The sequence below is a fragment of the Melanerpes formicivorus genome, unplaced genomic scaffold (assembly GCF_026170545.1).
Source record: "Melanerpes formicivorus ecotype bairdi unplaced genomic scaffold, bMelFor1.0.p_v2 SCAF_8, whole genome shotgun sequence".
NCBI classification, from domain to species: Eukaryota; Metazoa; Chordata; class Aves; order Piciformes; family Picidae; genus Melanerpes; species Melanerpes formicivorus.
The window spans coordinates 16,382,965-16,398,593 of NW_027142360.1; positions in this window are offsets into that span (position 1 = coordinate 16,382,965).

Sequence of the window (15,629 nt, forward strand, 5' to 3'; positions counted from 1 at the left end):
GCATTTTGTAAGGAGTTCAGAACTTTTGTTTATGTTAGGTGTGTTTCAAAGCTGCTCAAATTTATCCCTTCAATAAATGGAAGAACCTAACTGGATTTTCAGGTGTGCAACAGAGGAGTGAAGCTTAGTTCCGTCAGGATGTGACATCCCAATACATATACGGACTCCTGGGAAAAGCTGAGGTCAGAAACTGTAGGGCTGTTAAAGCTTAGGCACCTCCCTGGTAGACAGTGACTGATCTGTGGTTTTAGGGATGCCGTTTACATGCCCAAGTCTTCCTTCCTGGCTAGGTCTAAATCCCAATTGAATTGTAGTAGAATTTGAATGCCAAAGTAAAAATTTAAAATGAACATTTAAAATTATCCTCAGTATCTCCTAAAGTGTATTTTTTTCACATGGGTTTGTAATCATTTTATGCACTGATGGATTCTCAGGGTTGATGAAAACCTTATCTTTTGCTTTAATCTGTTTTGGTCTAGGTTTCAGTTTCAGCACCGTCCTTTAACGAAACAAAATACTTGTTTGATTTCACCCAGTCTTGTCTTCTAATGAGAATATTTTGAACAGCAGCCATTCTGCAAAAGTTGTAAGTGAGTTTGTAAGTTGTGGTATTGTCAGGCTCAGAAACAGAAACATCACGTGGAGAATTTAGCAGTCAGGTACAAATCAATCAGTTGCTCCTGTTGCGTTCATTTTTAGGGGTCCATCAAGGGCCTTTGGTTCCTTATGAACTGCAGTACAACACACCAAGAGTAAAAAAGGAGCTTATTTTTCAAATGGCAAGAATTACTCTGGACATATAGTTCATGACTGAGTGTGATCTCTTTGGAGGTGGAACAAATGTTAGCACTCATTGATTTTTTTCTGTTTTATAATAGGACTGATAATTAGTAAATGGCCATTTGCACTGCTGCACTAGGGACTCTCACTGCTTCATAAGCATCTGAAGTAAGTCTCACAGCATGAGGTATTGCCCCTGTTTTGCAGATGGAAGAAGCTGGGGGTAAAGAAGTAAAGTGCTCCCACAGGAAGCTTTTGGCAGAGCCAAATAACAAGAATCCTGATTCATGATCTGTGCTATAGTTGCTTGATTGCATTTTCCTTTTCTTCCCTTGTTTGCTGGTGAATCATGATTGTCGGTGACCCCAATTTATACTGCAGATGGTAACATTTACATTTCATGAAAGTTTTCATTTAGTGAACCATTTTTTTGTTCAACCTTATGATATCTTTTTCCAGAGGTTTAACTGAAAAATAAGGAACCTCTGTGTAGGGTATTGGGAATGTGACCTACTAGTTTTACATTCGGACTTTAGCTAAAAGACTAAATTTCTTTTAGAAGCTTTTTTCACTTGTTTTGTTTTTCTTTTTTTCTCCTCCCTTTGCTTTCTTTCTCCATCTTTCATAAGAAAACCAGAATTATGATTATGTTGTGCCTTGTCCAGGTAATGTTTTAACAGCAAATTTCCCAATTCCTCTCACAGCTGTTATTCGATTAAGGATCACCTTTAAGGATCTGACTTTTGTTTTTCTCAGCTGTTTCTCTAACAGCAATGAGCTAAATTCCAACTTCCAGTTTTGTAGATTCAGCACTCTTGTACTGACAACAATTACTCTGATTTATAATTACTGAGTGAGAAAAGAATTTTCCTCAGTAGGTTTCTTAGAACCTGTGAGTACCATGATAGTATCAGGTTGGATTCAGGTTGGATCTAAAAGGTGATGCAGTGCTCACTGCCAAGCTGGAAGCACGTGGGCATGAGCTCACACTGTGGATGCTTTCTATGTACTGTGAACACTACAGACTACTTCATGTTCCCACTAGCAAAATCCTGTGGTTTTCTTTGATAGAAAAGGGGGTATCTGTATACTTTATATGAGCTTGTTGCAAAGAGAGAACAAATGGACATTGTTAAACATTTCTCAATAACTTAACTGAAGAGAGGTTTTTCCTCCAAGAAATGTTTTTTTCTCATGGAAATCTGTAATCCTGATTGCAACATAACCACAGCATGGAGCAAGTCTATAGTAATTACCAGCACCATTCAAACAAGGTGCTATTTTGTTCTTACAGGTCTTTTTGGGAATTGTTAAGGATAAATTCTCATTTGCAGTGTGTCTGAAAAGCAAAACGAGCAGACTGGCTGGCTGAACCAGAGCTGTGGGACAAAGGAAGGTGAAAAAGGAGAGACACTATTCTGAAATTACTGTTAAGTGGGAAATGCCCTGGAAAAAAAGTAACCATGAATTTATGAATTTACTGTCTCATTTTTGCTGTTGGATTTATGCCCTTATGAAGAAAACAGGGGACATTTACCCTTACTGTGTCAAAACTCTGCCTCTGATTGCAGAAGATAACAAATACTCTGGGGAAAGATTTTTGGCAAGGAGACCTGTGGGCTGGGGGCACAGTTTGCGTGGAGGACCGCTTCCGTGCATGCATGTGACGGGCAATGGAAAGAAAGTGGGAATCATCTGTCTTCCATGCTCTTGTAGCCAAGGGTTTTAATTGCAACAAGCATGACTCAGATTAGACACCAGACAAAACTACAAAGGCCAGGACACCACCACAAGAGAATAGGTTGCCCGGGGGTGTTGTGGAATTGTGTCTGGAAGATTTTTGAACTGTTAGACAAGTGTCTGTCAGGAGTGACAGTAAGCATAGCTGATTCTGCCCTAGGGTGGAGGGATGGACTAGCTGACCTCTCAAGGTCCTTTCCAGCCCACGTGGCTGTGTTTGAAAGAGAGGTCCAATTACTTATGATGAGAGAGACAAAGTGAGTTGACAGCAGAGGAAATGCATGATGAATGGCACCTTATCTAGTTCTCTTACTGTTTTCTTTGCTTGCATGCTTTTTGGTATTGGGTGATGTTACATTTGATTGTAGTGCTTTATTCAGGCACTCTATTTCTCTTTGTTTTGCATAATTAAAGAGGAAAAGGTACACTCTTTATTTTTGTAATTTTCTGTGCTAAACATCTTCCTCTTTAGCTAATGTAAGACTGTTAGTTGGGGACCTATGGACATGTATACATTTGTAGCAGCTGATCAGCAACTCTAAAAACTTCAATAACTTTTCAAACCCAAATAATAACCAGTAAAATAATGTTTAAAAGATTTAGTTTATTTCTCTGATGTTATTAGTAAACAAGAAAAAAACATCCCCAAACCAGGCTTCACTCAATTGTCCTTAAAATATCTTTGTGCTTTAGAAAGAGAAATCTCTTCCTGAAGAGAAATATTTTTACAGCATTTGCAAGATGTCATAAACTGTTTTATGCAGAGAGAAAAATGGAACATCTGTGCCATTCATATTTATTTTCCCAACGTATCTTAACAGAAAATAAAAGAGAAGGGGGAGGGTTTATTTTGCAATTTCTCTGCAGCTGTTTGTGTGACTGCCCAGGGCTGCCAAAAAAGAAACTAAAAGAAACAATCAAATAACTTCTAAGATTTAAACAAAATGGAGAAAAATAATTTAGACAGGAGAAGCCAGCATTTGTTTTCTAACTTCCTGTGTGATTTATCAGAGAGTGACTGCACATGCCAGCTTAACTGTCTGCAGCACTTTCTGATGTGGAGTGATTCTGAGAAAGGTCTCCACAGAGCAGGCTAGGTGACCTTGGACCTGCAGATTCATTTCTAATGTTCCCACATAAAAGAGTATTGTCAGCTTAGTCCTCCACATGCTCCCCTAGCCCTCACACCTGTGATAACTCTATTATAAGGTTGTGGCAAGGCAGTGCCCCCCTTGAAGATTGCTCATCCCTTTTGATGTTAACTGAAAGGAATCACTGAATTATTCAACAATGAGATCATGGAGGCACCTCTCAGTGTTGTGCTTGGCAATTATACATGCTGTCCCTGGGAAAGTCCTGCTTGCACAATGGCCTAATTCCAACCTGATGGCTCTTATGTCCACTACCAAGCTGTCTTGCTGAGGCCTCAAAGGAGTAAAGCCCTTATTTGTCAGCTCTATAGCAAAATGCAATCTCTAGTCTGGAGCTGGGCTGTGGACCTTCATATAGAGATAGAGGCTCTGGCTTTCTGCTGGGCATGGGCAGGTGAGAAGCTAGCTGATGTGAATCCCACCCCCAAGTGTTTGCTATCTGGAAAAAAAAAGTGGCCTCCTGTGCCATCTGTTTGGTAGCTAGATGGTGCTCTCACATACAGTGGGACAGTGAACACACTGAATGGCTTTAGCTGACAAAGAATAGAGGTTGGAGCTGTATGACAAGCTGGGCCTGAGTGGGCACATGCCTAACACAGCTGTAACTTTACATCTATTTTCTTTCAAGGTCAGGGCAACAGCAACATTCACATGGGCTAGCTTCTAAACCTTACCTATATAATCTTGTCGACACTTCAGCAGCAAATCTTGCATCCAATAGCATGATGATGTCCTTGAAGGCTGAAATAGATGGCTTTTGTGGACTAAATGATAATTTGCTCTTGTTTAAAGAGGAATAAATGAACATGCCTTGAGAAAGAAAAGAGCACCTCTTCAGAGGCATATCAAGGACAAGGAGTGGTGAACAGTGTAAAGAATTAGTCCATTTTTAAAAACCAAAGGTAGTGAGAAGTAGCAGCAAAAGAAACTTGCTTAGCCCAAACTAGTGTAAGCTTTCAGGAAGAGAGAAAGAATGAGGTGACAAGACTGGAAACTGAGAAGCCAAAGTGGGAGTAAGAAGTTGGCTCTGCTGTGACTGAAGAAAAGAGCTGAGATGACATCAGTGATTAAAAAAATGTAATAGGCAGAAGGGGAGAAAGTGAGGTAACAGGATTTATTTTAAATTACTCAGAAATGGCAGGAATCAGTAGAAATGTGGGGACCAGATGCAGCTGTACTGCAAAGTAATGCTCATAAAAATTACTTTTTTTTTAATGCATTAAGGCACCATTCAGTACTCAAGGACATCATGGATTCAGGCCTGTGCCCCAGGTAGCTCTCTGCCTTAACTGGCTGGGTTAGCTGTATTTTATTCAAAAAATACTATGTTTCTAAGCTTATCATCCTGAGGGTTAAACTTTATACACTGAACTTCATACATCCCTTCTCCGGAGGCATAAGGAAAGCTTAAAATGACAAGTAAAATTAAGACTTAGGATTCTGGGTTTGTAGATTTCAGTAGAGAATTTATGTTTAAATTGTGTTTGTGAGAAATTTCTGAGGCTTGTTTGGTTTTAGGTATAATGGTATTTCAGGGACAGGCAGTGGGGTACACAACCCAGTAGACAGGGAGTATATACGTGAAGGAAGTGCCATCCCTGCCCGCATCAGCTGCCTCTGGTGTGAGGACGCCCAGAAAGGAGGCAGCAGTGTCCATGTGGTGCCTAAGTTTCCCATATCTGGAGGCAGAAAACAGCTGGATATGAGACTGTCCCTGTGTCAGTCTGAACCTTTGTATGACAGCTGGATCACAACAGGAGATGTGGCATGAAAATGAAAAGTGCCAGGCATAGGCTTTGTGCTGTGAGTCTCTTCTCTGAGCAAAGCGCAAAAGCAGGCCACAGAAACTTTAAAGCGATTAAGAGACTTTATGTTGTATTGTAAGGGTAAGAATAGCATGCAGTGTTTTACAGTATAAGGCAAACTGAGTCCCTAGCCTTGCAGCTGGGATTACAATATGCACGTGGCTCTGGGGGTTCACGAAAAGGCCCACTGGCTCAATCCTGGCATCTGGGTGAAGGGTGGACACCTGCCCCTTGGGCACTCCACAGATGAGGCTCAAATGCACCAAACCCTAGGACCAGCCTCTGCCTGTCTGCCTGTCCATCCATGCCAGAGGACATGGGTGACAAATATTCAAAGAAAACAGGCTGACAGGGCCGGCAGCTCCCTTCATTAGTAGCCTGCCAATGTGTGCCAGGTGCAATTTGCCTGTGCTGCCACAAACCCCGAGGCTGGCCCTGAGCTACAGATCTGAGTCTAGACCTGCAGCCAAACTGCAGGCACAGCAGCTGCATTGGACATACCTGGGCAAAAATTGGCTTAATTTCCTTGCCCTAGGAAGGCTGAAAGGATTGCCAAGCTGAAGGTCAACCCACAAGCTATGTTGACTGAAGCCCACGGACTGATAGTGTAAGAAACATCTGATGGGGGTGGAAAGATCAGCGACGGGAAGAATAAACAGACCTAATGACACAAAGGCTGAGGTCTGCAAGCTACATGTATCTGTCAAAGCACTATTAGCAGTTTATTCAATCATTTGCAGAAAAAGGTAACTTGTATTTGTGTTTTCTGAACCTGAATCACACTGAAGCTGGCCAGCAGCAGAGTCTTGAGGGGCCATGTGCTCAAAAGGCAGGGGCGTTGGAGGAGCTTAGTGCCCAGGTAAGGCTGGCAGCACCAGGCCAGGCTGGCCCTGCTCCTCAGCCTTATGCATCTTAAAATTTCACTTAATCTCTCTGAGGGCATCTTGAAAAGAAACCCGGCAAGGGGTTTTAATGCTGTCGTCATTCAGCTTGTGAGATGTTTAGTTTTCAGAAATGATTGCTGTAAGGAAGGGGGAGATTAAATCCTGGCAGTCAGCCTTCCCATCACACTGACACAAAAATGTTGTTATCAGTGCTTTTAAGCAGGCTAATTGATCACTTGTTAACAGTGGCCCTGACCATCAAGGTCTGGGAGGGGCAAACTTGTTAAAATGATGGCTGCTGTTTGATTTTTTACATTTTGGGTAGATAAAGCCAATTTGCCTGTGACATGAGGTTTACCATTGCATTGTTTGGAGAAGCACTGTGGGATTATTGGTGACCTCCAGAGGTCGAACTGTAGTGGTTTTTCCGTCATCTGACAAGGACAGACCTCATTAACACACAGTCCAGACAGCTTCTACCAATATGTTAAAATAAGGATGACATGGAAGCAGGAGGGCTATCTGCAAAAGGTATGCTGTCATTTCCTCTGGCTTGCAGCGTTTACTTTGCTGTCTCCTTCCCAATTTTGTTTAGTTTACAACAATAGAAATGGCCTAGCATAGGCTGTGTCCTGTAAGCATGCAAAAAAAAGTAAAGGGCTCTGCAGACTTGGGTTTGCACCCTTGTACTGTCTCCTCCTCAAATTTAAGGAAGATTGACAGTTGGGGGATTGCAATAAGCTGTGATATTTTTTTTTGCTCCTCTTCCCTTGCCACTTGTAATTATCAGAATTGTCAAGTCTGGGATCCCTCTGTCTGACAGAAGTGACGCTCAGAGGGGAGAGGCTTAACGACTTGCTTACATTCAGCTCTCCAGGCTTAATCAAAGGCTGGGTTTGCTGTATCTTTTACATGTGATTGTTTGACCCAAAACAATGGTCATTTAAATTGAAAGCGATGGCTTGTAAACAAATAGAAAATAAGAGCTGTAAACTGACCTAAATTCCTCCTCTTGACTCCTGGGTCACTCCACCAGCCTTCAGGTGCCATGGGTTGTTTACATTAGACAGAAATAAGAAAGCGAGAGCTTGCAGGTCCTTAACTTTGCATCTCCGCCGTTGTTTGACCCAGTCTGTAACCTCTGTTCCCCAGGACAGAGAGTGTTTAACTCTACCAGCCAGCTTATTCTGTTGCAGCTGTGTGAATGAGTGTCTGAGAAACATTAAAAGTTTGACAGGACTATGCTTAGATGAATCTTGTGATAGAAGTGGCCAAGTAGCCCTTCCTCTGCAGTAGCTGTTGTCAGCTGTATATAAAGGTTTATTTTTGTGCTCAAAGAGGGAAGGTGAGAGGCATGGGGTAGGAATGAATATGTGAAGGTCTGTCCTGTGGTTTCAGGAGCTGAAGTGAAGTGCACAGTTTGCGGTCCTTCTCTCTCAGGTGCTGCTGGCTATGCAGGTATAATGAAACAGAAATGATCCCCCCCCCTCTCAAAGACCTATGGATCTAAATCAAGGAGGAAACTAATTTGCACAATTAGGGTAAAAGGTCTCACCAGTGGAGTTGGAAGGAAAGGTAAAGGCAAATCAGTTGCCATACAGGTGAGGGGAGACAAGGGAGGGTGTGACTGATGATGAGGACTGAGATATGGAGAGAAGTGTAGGTGAGATGGAGAAGGAGCAAAGAAAAGAAGAAACCAAGCTTAGGTGGACCAGAATCAGGAAAGTCAGTGAGCCTTGTTCTCTGTTACAAGCTTGTCCAACAGAGGAGCAGCTCCATGCAGCTCACTGCTGCTTGGTGGCGAAGGGCAGTGTAAAGTCTGACTACTCCCCTGTTGATGACTCACTTAAGGGTCAGACTGATTCCACCTCAAAATGTAATAGGTCTAAGAGGTTATCTGGACTATTCCTCTCTTGCTCTGGCTGGAATTCACTGGTATGTCTGCTTTTGCAGATAGTGGTTTTAAAAGCTTGTTTCAATGCACACACACACAAAAACATTACAAGAATGCCATGTTTGCCAAGCTGTGCTCTTGCAAATTAGGGAATACCAATATCACCAATCTACTGCCTGAGTGCAGATCTTGGAGAGGCATTGTGATGCCAGCCTGCACCCACAAGATTGTAGGGGTGTTAAGGGTTTTTTGGTGGCTTTTTGTTTTTTGTATTGTTAGTGAATTATTGGTTGCAAATCCAAGGCCGTGGCCAGAAACACAAGTCATCTTCCAAAACACAAATGCTTTGAAGCTAGTTCCATTTATGGGGTGCAGAAAGGCACACAAATAATATTAATAAACAGAATAAATAAGCGTGCTTCTCTCTGCCAGGCTGACTATGTATACCATGTCTCTCACATTGGTACGTAAACAGTCCTCCTCCTTTTTCACCAGAGCTCAGCAAGAACATGTCCTTGTAATACTCCTTCTGGACAAGGACTGGCTAGAACAGTTGCTAGCAAACTTGGACAGTTCTGTTAAGGGCAGATCTTTATACTTTTCCTCTTAAAGAGAAAACTATTACAGCAGTGTGTGGAAAATAAGTTACAATAATCTGTCAAACTTGTGTGCATACTGTAGACTTATAGCAATGGAGAAAGAACCAGATTATATTCTTACACTATGTCCCAGCTTGATTTGTTCTATGTGTTTGGTCCCAGTAAAACCCATGTGCCTCTGCCATAGCATATAAGAGCCTCTGCCTTCCAAGCTTGCTGGGTAATCATTATCTCAGCAGCAAGACTGAACCTTTTACAAACTCTTAGTAAAGCTTTGCACTATCCCCTTTTCCCTGTATCTCTGAAAGGTTAACCTCTGATTGCTGTACTGTGGAGAAAGCTAAGGGGCAAGTGCTATCACCCTTCTGAAATCTTGAAATGGCCTGCCATGGGCCACATCACCCCAAGAAAGGTGAGCTTTAGCCACTGATAATCCACTCAAAAGTAAAGGCTGACTGACTTATGAACAAATCTTTCACTGCCTGTCAAATATCTGCAATGTGAAAAAGCCAATTGAATCAAGAATACTTAATAAGGTGAGCATGCTGGTAAAGATAGATTTGATGAAACCTTTTGTTCAAACTGTGAGGGGTTTCAAGATGTAATAATTGTCTGTCTCCTTGCTGCCTAAATGCTGGTTGCAAATTATCCTTTTTAGTTAATCATCTTAAACATGGAGATTAAATGGACCAAAGATAAAGAGAGGTGCAGCCAACTCTAGTGACCAGGAGACATCCCATTCATTGATGTGCCATTAAGAAATGCAGGCAGCAACTACAACACTTGCTTTGGTGAATGTGTGTTCATTACAGCCCATGAAATGATTTCTGTGCCTGGCTGGGCTTCCTGACAAGTGACTGTAAATCAAGTGCTGTTTTGTACCTGCCCTGATTTACCATTTCCTACACCTACTATGCCCCTGCCAGGCCTATCATTATGCTTTCAAAAACACAAGTTCTTCCTTCCAAAATAGTGTAAGATTTCAGTTAGAATTCTTGGGTTTGTTCTCATGGTGCTTCAGCCAGTGATTTGTAACTTGAGGGTCTTGTGGAGGTGGAAAGGAAACATTTGCCACTGACAGTGGTTCCATGCAATTCCTAGGTAAGATTGAAAGGGCCAGTCTATGGCTTATTCAAAGCTGACAGAGCTAATTCATCTTACTGTCAGGGAAGAAACTGTCCTAAATTGAATATCTTTATGTAAAAAAACTACGCCACTCATTTAGCTGTCAAAAGGTTTTACAGTCATCCTTGAGTGTGAAACTCAAGAGCTGATTTGTGTCTGTCATTTGGTTAGTCAAAGGCAATAGGGTGCATTTTAGAGATTCCATTGTCCCTTCATTCTTGCATTTATTTGTCTTCGTCCACAGAGCCCTGAAAGTGATAGTCAGTTTGTTGACTTCTGAACCTGAGGATAACTTTTTGAGTTGAGTCTCTCGTTGGAGGAAAAGCATGTAAAGGGAAGCAGAAAATATTTTAAAGATTTTTGTGCAGCAGAGGATGGCAGCAAGCCATTAATTGTGTGCAAAGGAATAATGACAGATAGTCAGGGGTTTTATTTTATATTTTTGCAAGCTATTGATGTGAATTAAAGAGCTGCTGCAGCATGATCGCAACCCACGTAAGCAGCTACAGTTTTATACCCTTTGTACAAAGATCTTTTAAAAGATTAGCACAGCTTTGGTAGAATACATTAGTGTGCTGGGATAACAAGACTCTTTGGAAAGCTTTGGAAACTTCTTTGAAACCTCCCATCAAATTACCTCCAAATTCTTATTTATTATTACTTAGAGAGCCCATTAAGTGCACACTGTGCAGTGTAACAAAGCCATGGCCCCTGCCCTGAAGATTTTACAAGTCTGAGGTCTTGATCTAATACCTTTTTAAATGTGTGGGAGTCTTTGCCTTGACTTCAGTGTGGTTTGGATCAGATCCTCATAGAGCATTTCATGAGACTTAGGGAAAGTTCTTGTTACACTCTGGTATACCCAGCTAGCTCACAGCAAATACACGGCTGAGCATTTCCTTGCTCCAGTGCTGATAAATCCAGTAGGAACACTCACTTCTTGAGTGACAGAACACTTACTAACCTGGGCAAATGCAGCCCTTGTGGCTGGGAGAACAGAGGATGGAAAGAAGGAGGTAACTGTGCTGTTTTGCTACTGCTTTTTAGCACCAAGAGTGGCATGCTTATATGACACAATGGGCTAAAATTCCTTGCCTGTGCTCTTTGCCTGAGTGTGAGTGGAAATCTCTGAGGATGTGATTCCTTCCACATTCTGCCCTATCCACCTTCCAAGTGAAAGTTGTGCATACATAGTCTTCTCCCCAACTTATTTAACTAGTCTGACCAAGGTGGAAGGAAATTTACAACCGCTGTTCTGCTACCACAGCACCAGCTCTACAAGTGTTCGAGCCTGTTGACAGCAACTTGTGTGTGCTTGTTTGGAAAGGCTGCTTGTGTAGAGTTTTGCTTCAGTGAAAATACTTTAGGCCTCAGTGTAGCAAAGTAATTAAATATATTCTTGACTTTAAGTCCATGAATGATCTCTGAATCTACGTCTTTGTACTCAGAACAAAACCCTTTAAATAAAGGAATAGCTTGAATGCCAGCAGCCCAGCTGTTTTTGAGCAACCCTCCAATAACAAACCCGAGAGCATTTGCATTGGTAGAAACAAAAGTTGGATAAGGAGGCTGATTCACTGTCTGGCTTCTGGAGACATTTTATAAATAGCTGCAAGAAAAACACAGGAGGCTTTTTTTTTTTTTTGTTATTATTATTAGTTGATAAAACATGTTGACAGAGTCCTTTTCAGAATTGTAACTTGGGGGCAGCATGTCTTTTTAAACAGCAGACACATGGCAGTTTATTTGCTGAAGAAAGCCAGATGCTCTATGTCCTTGGCAGCTGATTTGTAAGATTAAGGGAAATCAAACTAGTGACTAGAGTGTGGTAAATAAGTAAAACAAATAAACAAAACAGTCATGGTACCTGCAAGAAATTCTCCTAGCCTTTTTGGCAGCACAGCTGATTTTCAGCTGCTTTTTTCCACAATGTGTGGCTGACAAGGAAGAGCAGGCCACCTGAGGGGAGAATTGTGCCTTGTTTGTCAGCCACTGCCTTCTCAGGGCAATGCTGCTGCATGAGTGAGCTCAAATGCCTCTGTGAACTCTCACAGCATGTCCTAGTGAAGATTTATGGGCACTGAGCTGATCAGCATAGAGGGTGAAAGATGCACATGAAAGACAAGAACCAGGGACACAGGTGTTAAACATTCTCCATCAAGCACTTGCCCAGCCTGACTTCGAAGCTGTTATGTGGCAAGCAGACCACCTCTGGCAAACCTCTGATGGATAGCAACACAGAGAACAAGGGCTGGAAAACAGGAAACACAGTATGTCTCCTACATGTAGGTCTTGATCCATAGCTGGCTCAGATAAGCATCATACCATTGGAAGAAGAGACTTTGTATAGACTAAGACCAGCTGAACACCAGAATTGCCAATAAAGTAAAGTAGTTCTGTGAATAAACAGAATATTAGTAGAGGAAAAAACAGAGATGATAAAGTTTGTGTTGTTTATCCTTTATGCAGCTGGTCTTTTCTTAATTTTTCTTCAGCAGATGTTTGGGCCAGCACAACTTAGAGATCAAGATATTATACTGTTTTCAAACCCTATCAGGGAGGGGGTAGGAGTGCTGTAAAATATTCCCATGGCCATTAGAGTTTATGAAGCAGCGAGCTAGAAAGACTGTACAGCATATTTTTGAGTGCTTGTCTGAGGCCTCTGAAATGCATATGTTCTTTCTTCTTCCATGCCTCTAGGTATACTGTTACATTCTATTTGATCAGGCTTCTTCCTCAGTCTAGATCCTGACACTACTTCAAATACCATTAGGGTAATTCCTCTGTTACCCAACCCTGTGGAAAGACCAATGCGGGAAAAAGATTCCTCCACTTACTGTTCTTTCTTCCACAGGCTCTGTTGGTGACAGTATCTGAACATCTTGCAGTAATGTACTGCTGTGGCAGTATCTGTTCCTTAGTGTCATTTATTTTCTTTCACTCCAATAAGAGATGTGTGGGTGCAAAGAAGGTATGAAGGAAGTGAGAGGACTCAAGGTAAAAGGCAAACTGTCCCTTATCATGAGGGCTACACTCATTCATACTAGGCTTCTTTCCCTCTTGTGCTAGTGCAAGGGAGCAGCGAGGAGAAGCAAATTATCTTATTGTCATCACACAAGGGTAAACCAGAAATGAACTTTTAAATTGGTTTTGTTTGAATAACATGAAGGGTACCCTGAAGGTTGTAAAAGTTTTTGATTTAAACAAATAATTCCCTTCCCACCCAGTTAAAGGCAGCTGGGACTAAAGAGAAAGAGGTACATGTGGACAACGCTTTACAACATGAGCAGCACAGTCACCCATTGCACTTAGATTCCCCTACAGGATTGGAATTTTTTTCCTGGGGTGAGGGGATGGGACAGATAAGGATCAATGTGATTTGAGCCTCTTTCTCAGGAAGTTCACAATCCTCCTCCCCAAGTAAGAGATTTGGTGACATCCCCCTCATGTGTGTGGAGAACTCCTTGTACCTCTTCTCTTCTGGGAGGGTCAGTGTGTGTGACCTCTAGTGACTGAGGATGACAGCATGTAAGTAAAAGCAAAGTAAATGCAATGAACATGATGAATACATGGGAGATTGATGCTGATGGCTGAGGACCTTGGAAAGGCCATGATTTTTTTGCTTTAAAGAAAGGTCTATTTTTATAACTGTGATATTTTACTAATATTCAGGGAAGATATACTTAGAACACTGATTCTATTTTGAGATTGTTTCTGTCTGAATATTGGTTTGGACTGCCAACCAACACTGGCAAACTTGGGCTTTTGTGCATTATGAGAGAGAGGTCCTTGGCTGGACCTAATGGGATTAGCTGTTGACTTTGATTGGACATGTTCACCCAGTCAGCTCTGACTGGGAACTTGGTGGGATTTTGGTAAGGCTGACACCATTTTCTCTGAGGCTAAAGTCTTTTGGTCACTGGAACCTACAGCTAGGGATTATGTAGATGAAAGAGTACAAATAGTCAAATGTCAGGATTTTGAAGTGTGTTTAATGTGACACTTAAACTATGCATGCTATTTCATAGCTTTCTCTGAATTGCCCAAGTTTAATCTGGTGTGGGCAGTGTTTTCTTTAAACTTGTCTTCCTATGAAACCTTCCTGCATAATCATATACCAGACTATTTATTCCTGAGGACAGCTTGCATTGCACATGAAAGAATTTAATAATGACTCTTGGATGGAGTACTGTTATTTATGGAGGAAAAGGTCATGTTTTGTGCCTGCATCAGCAGTGGGTGGCTGCAGCCTTGGGTAGCACCGTGTTGGATTGCTGTGCTGCCAGTAGATAGAGGAGTGTGCCTGACAGCCAGCCATGCTGCTTTTGTCATTACTACAGAGCTGTGGCATTGTGCTCGCTATTTCAGGCTTTGTTATTTATATTGCTCTGTAAATAAAACTGCTGCCTTTTCCTTCTGATATATAGAGAAGAAACTTGTGCAAGCTAGCATGAATGGGGTAATGAGTGGGAGTATCATACTGTTGATATATACTTGTATCCTCATGTCTTCTGTTATGCAGGGGAGAAACTGGTGGCTGTTTTTTTGTTTTTATTTCTGGAAAGTGATCATTTTTAATCCCCAGTCTTTGCTCCCTTCCCATCCAACTCCCGTGTTACTTGCCAAGTTTTGCTTTCAGACGTTCTGGGAACGCCCTCACGGCAGCAGGAACATTGCAGGGCTGCCAGCCGTGCCGTGCCTCATGCCCGCCTGCAAACTCTTCTCCCCCCTCCCTGCTCAGCTGGGTGCTCCCTGGCTCTGCAAAGCAAAACAGTGTCTTTACTTCTCCCCTTCTCTCTCTGCCTCTTTGTACCTAAAACGTTCTCATTTGGGAAATGTACCTAACACTGTGATTTCATTTCCTTGTGGCATGGGCCTTTAAATAGAGCTTTAGCCTTTTTATTTGACTGTTTCATGCATGCAAATTCATAGCACAGTATATCTTACACAAATAGCCTTGCATAGGCACACTATCTCCTGGTTATTTATTTTAATTTGTTTTGTGTGGGGTTTTTTGTTCTGTTTTGTTTTAAGGGAATGAGCAAACAAACAAAAGGAAAATATTATGTAGATTCATCTTTAAGAAAAGTTCAGGCAGGAAAACAAAAATATGGCTTAGCCTTAGACAAAAGTCAAAAGAAAATGTATACCCTTCTTAAAATGTCATATAAGTCTGTTGGGTTCTGTGGTGGACAGAACAGTGGGTCTTTTGGGAAAAAAATAGCAATATGGAGTTCTATGTTGCCTGGGCATTGCCAAGCCCAGATTAAATGTGGTAAATGGAGAAAGCTGGTGGATTTCTGTTTCATTCTCTATACCTATACTTACTGCTGGCACTGCTAGTCGTGCTGGTAAAAAGTATTCCCCGACAGCAAGGAGCCTGCTGGTCACAGTCCGTTCTTGGTTGCAGTCCCCTTCTCTTTTGGAATAGACTGTCATGACTCCATTGGCTCTTCACTGCTAAAAGCAGCAGAAATTAATGCACATATGGATGCTGGAGTAAGCATAGTAGGTACTGAATAATCACAAACCCCAGATTTTCCACAGACTCTCTATTCTAAATAGAACTGAACTCCTGGGGGAAGAATTGATCCTCTTAGTTATCATACCCCATACTTGATCATCTCTGAACTGCTTTATGTAATTTTGTG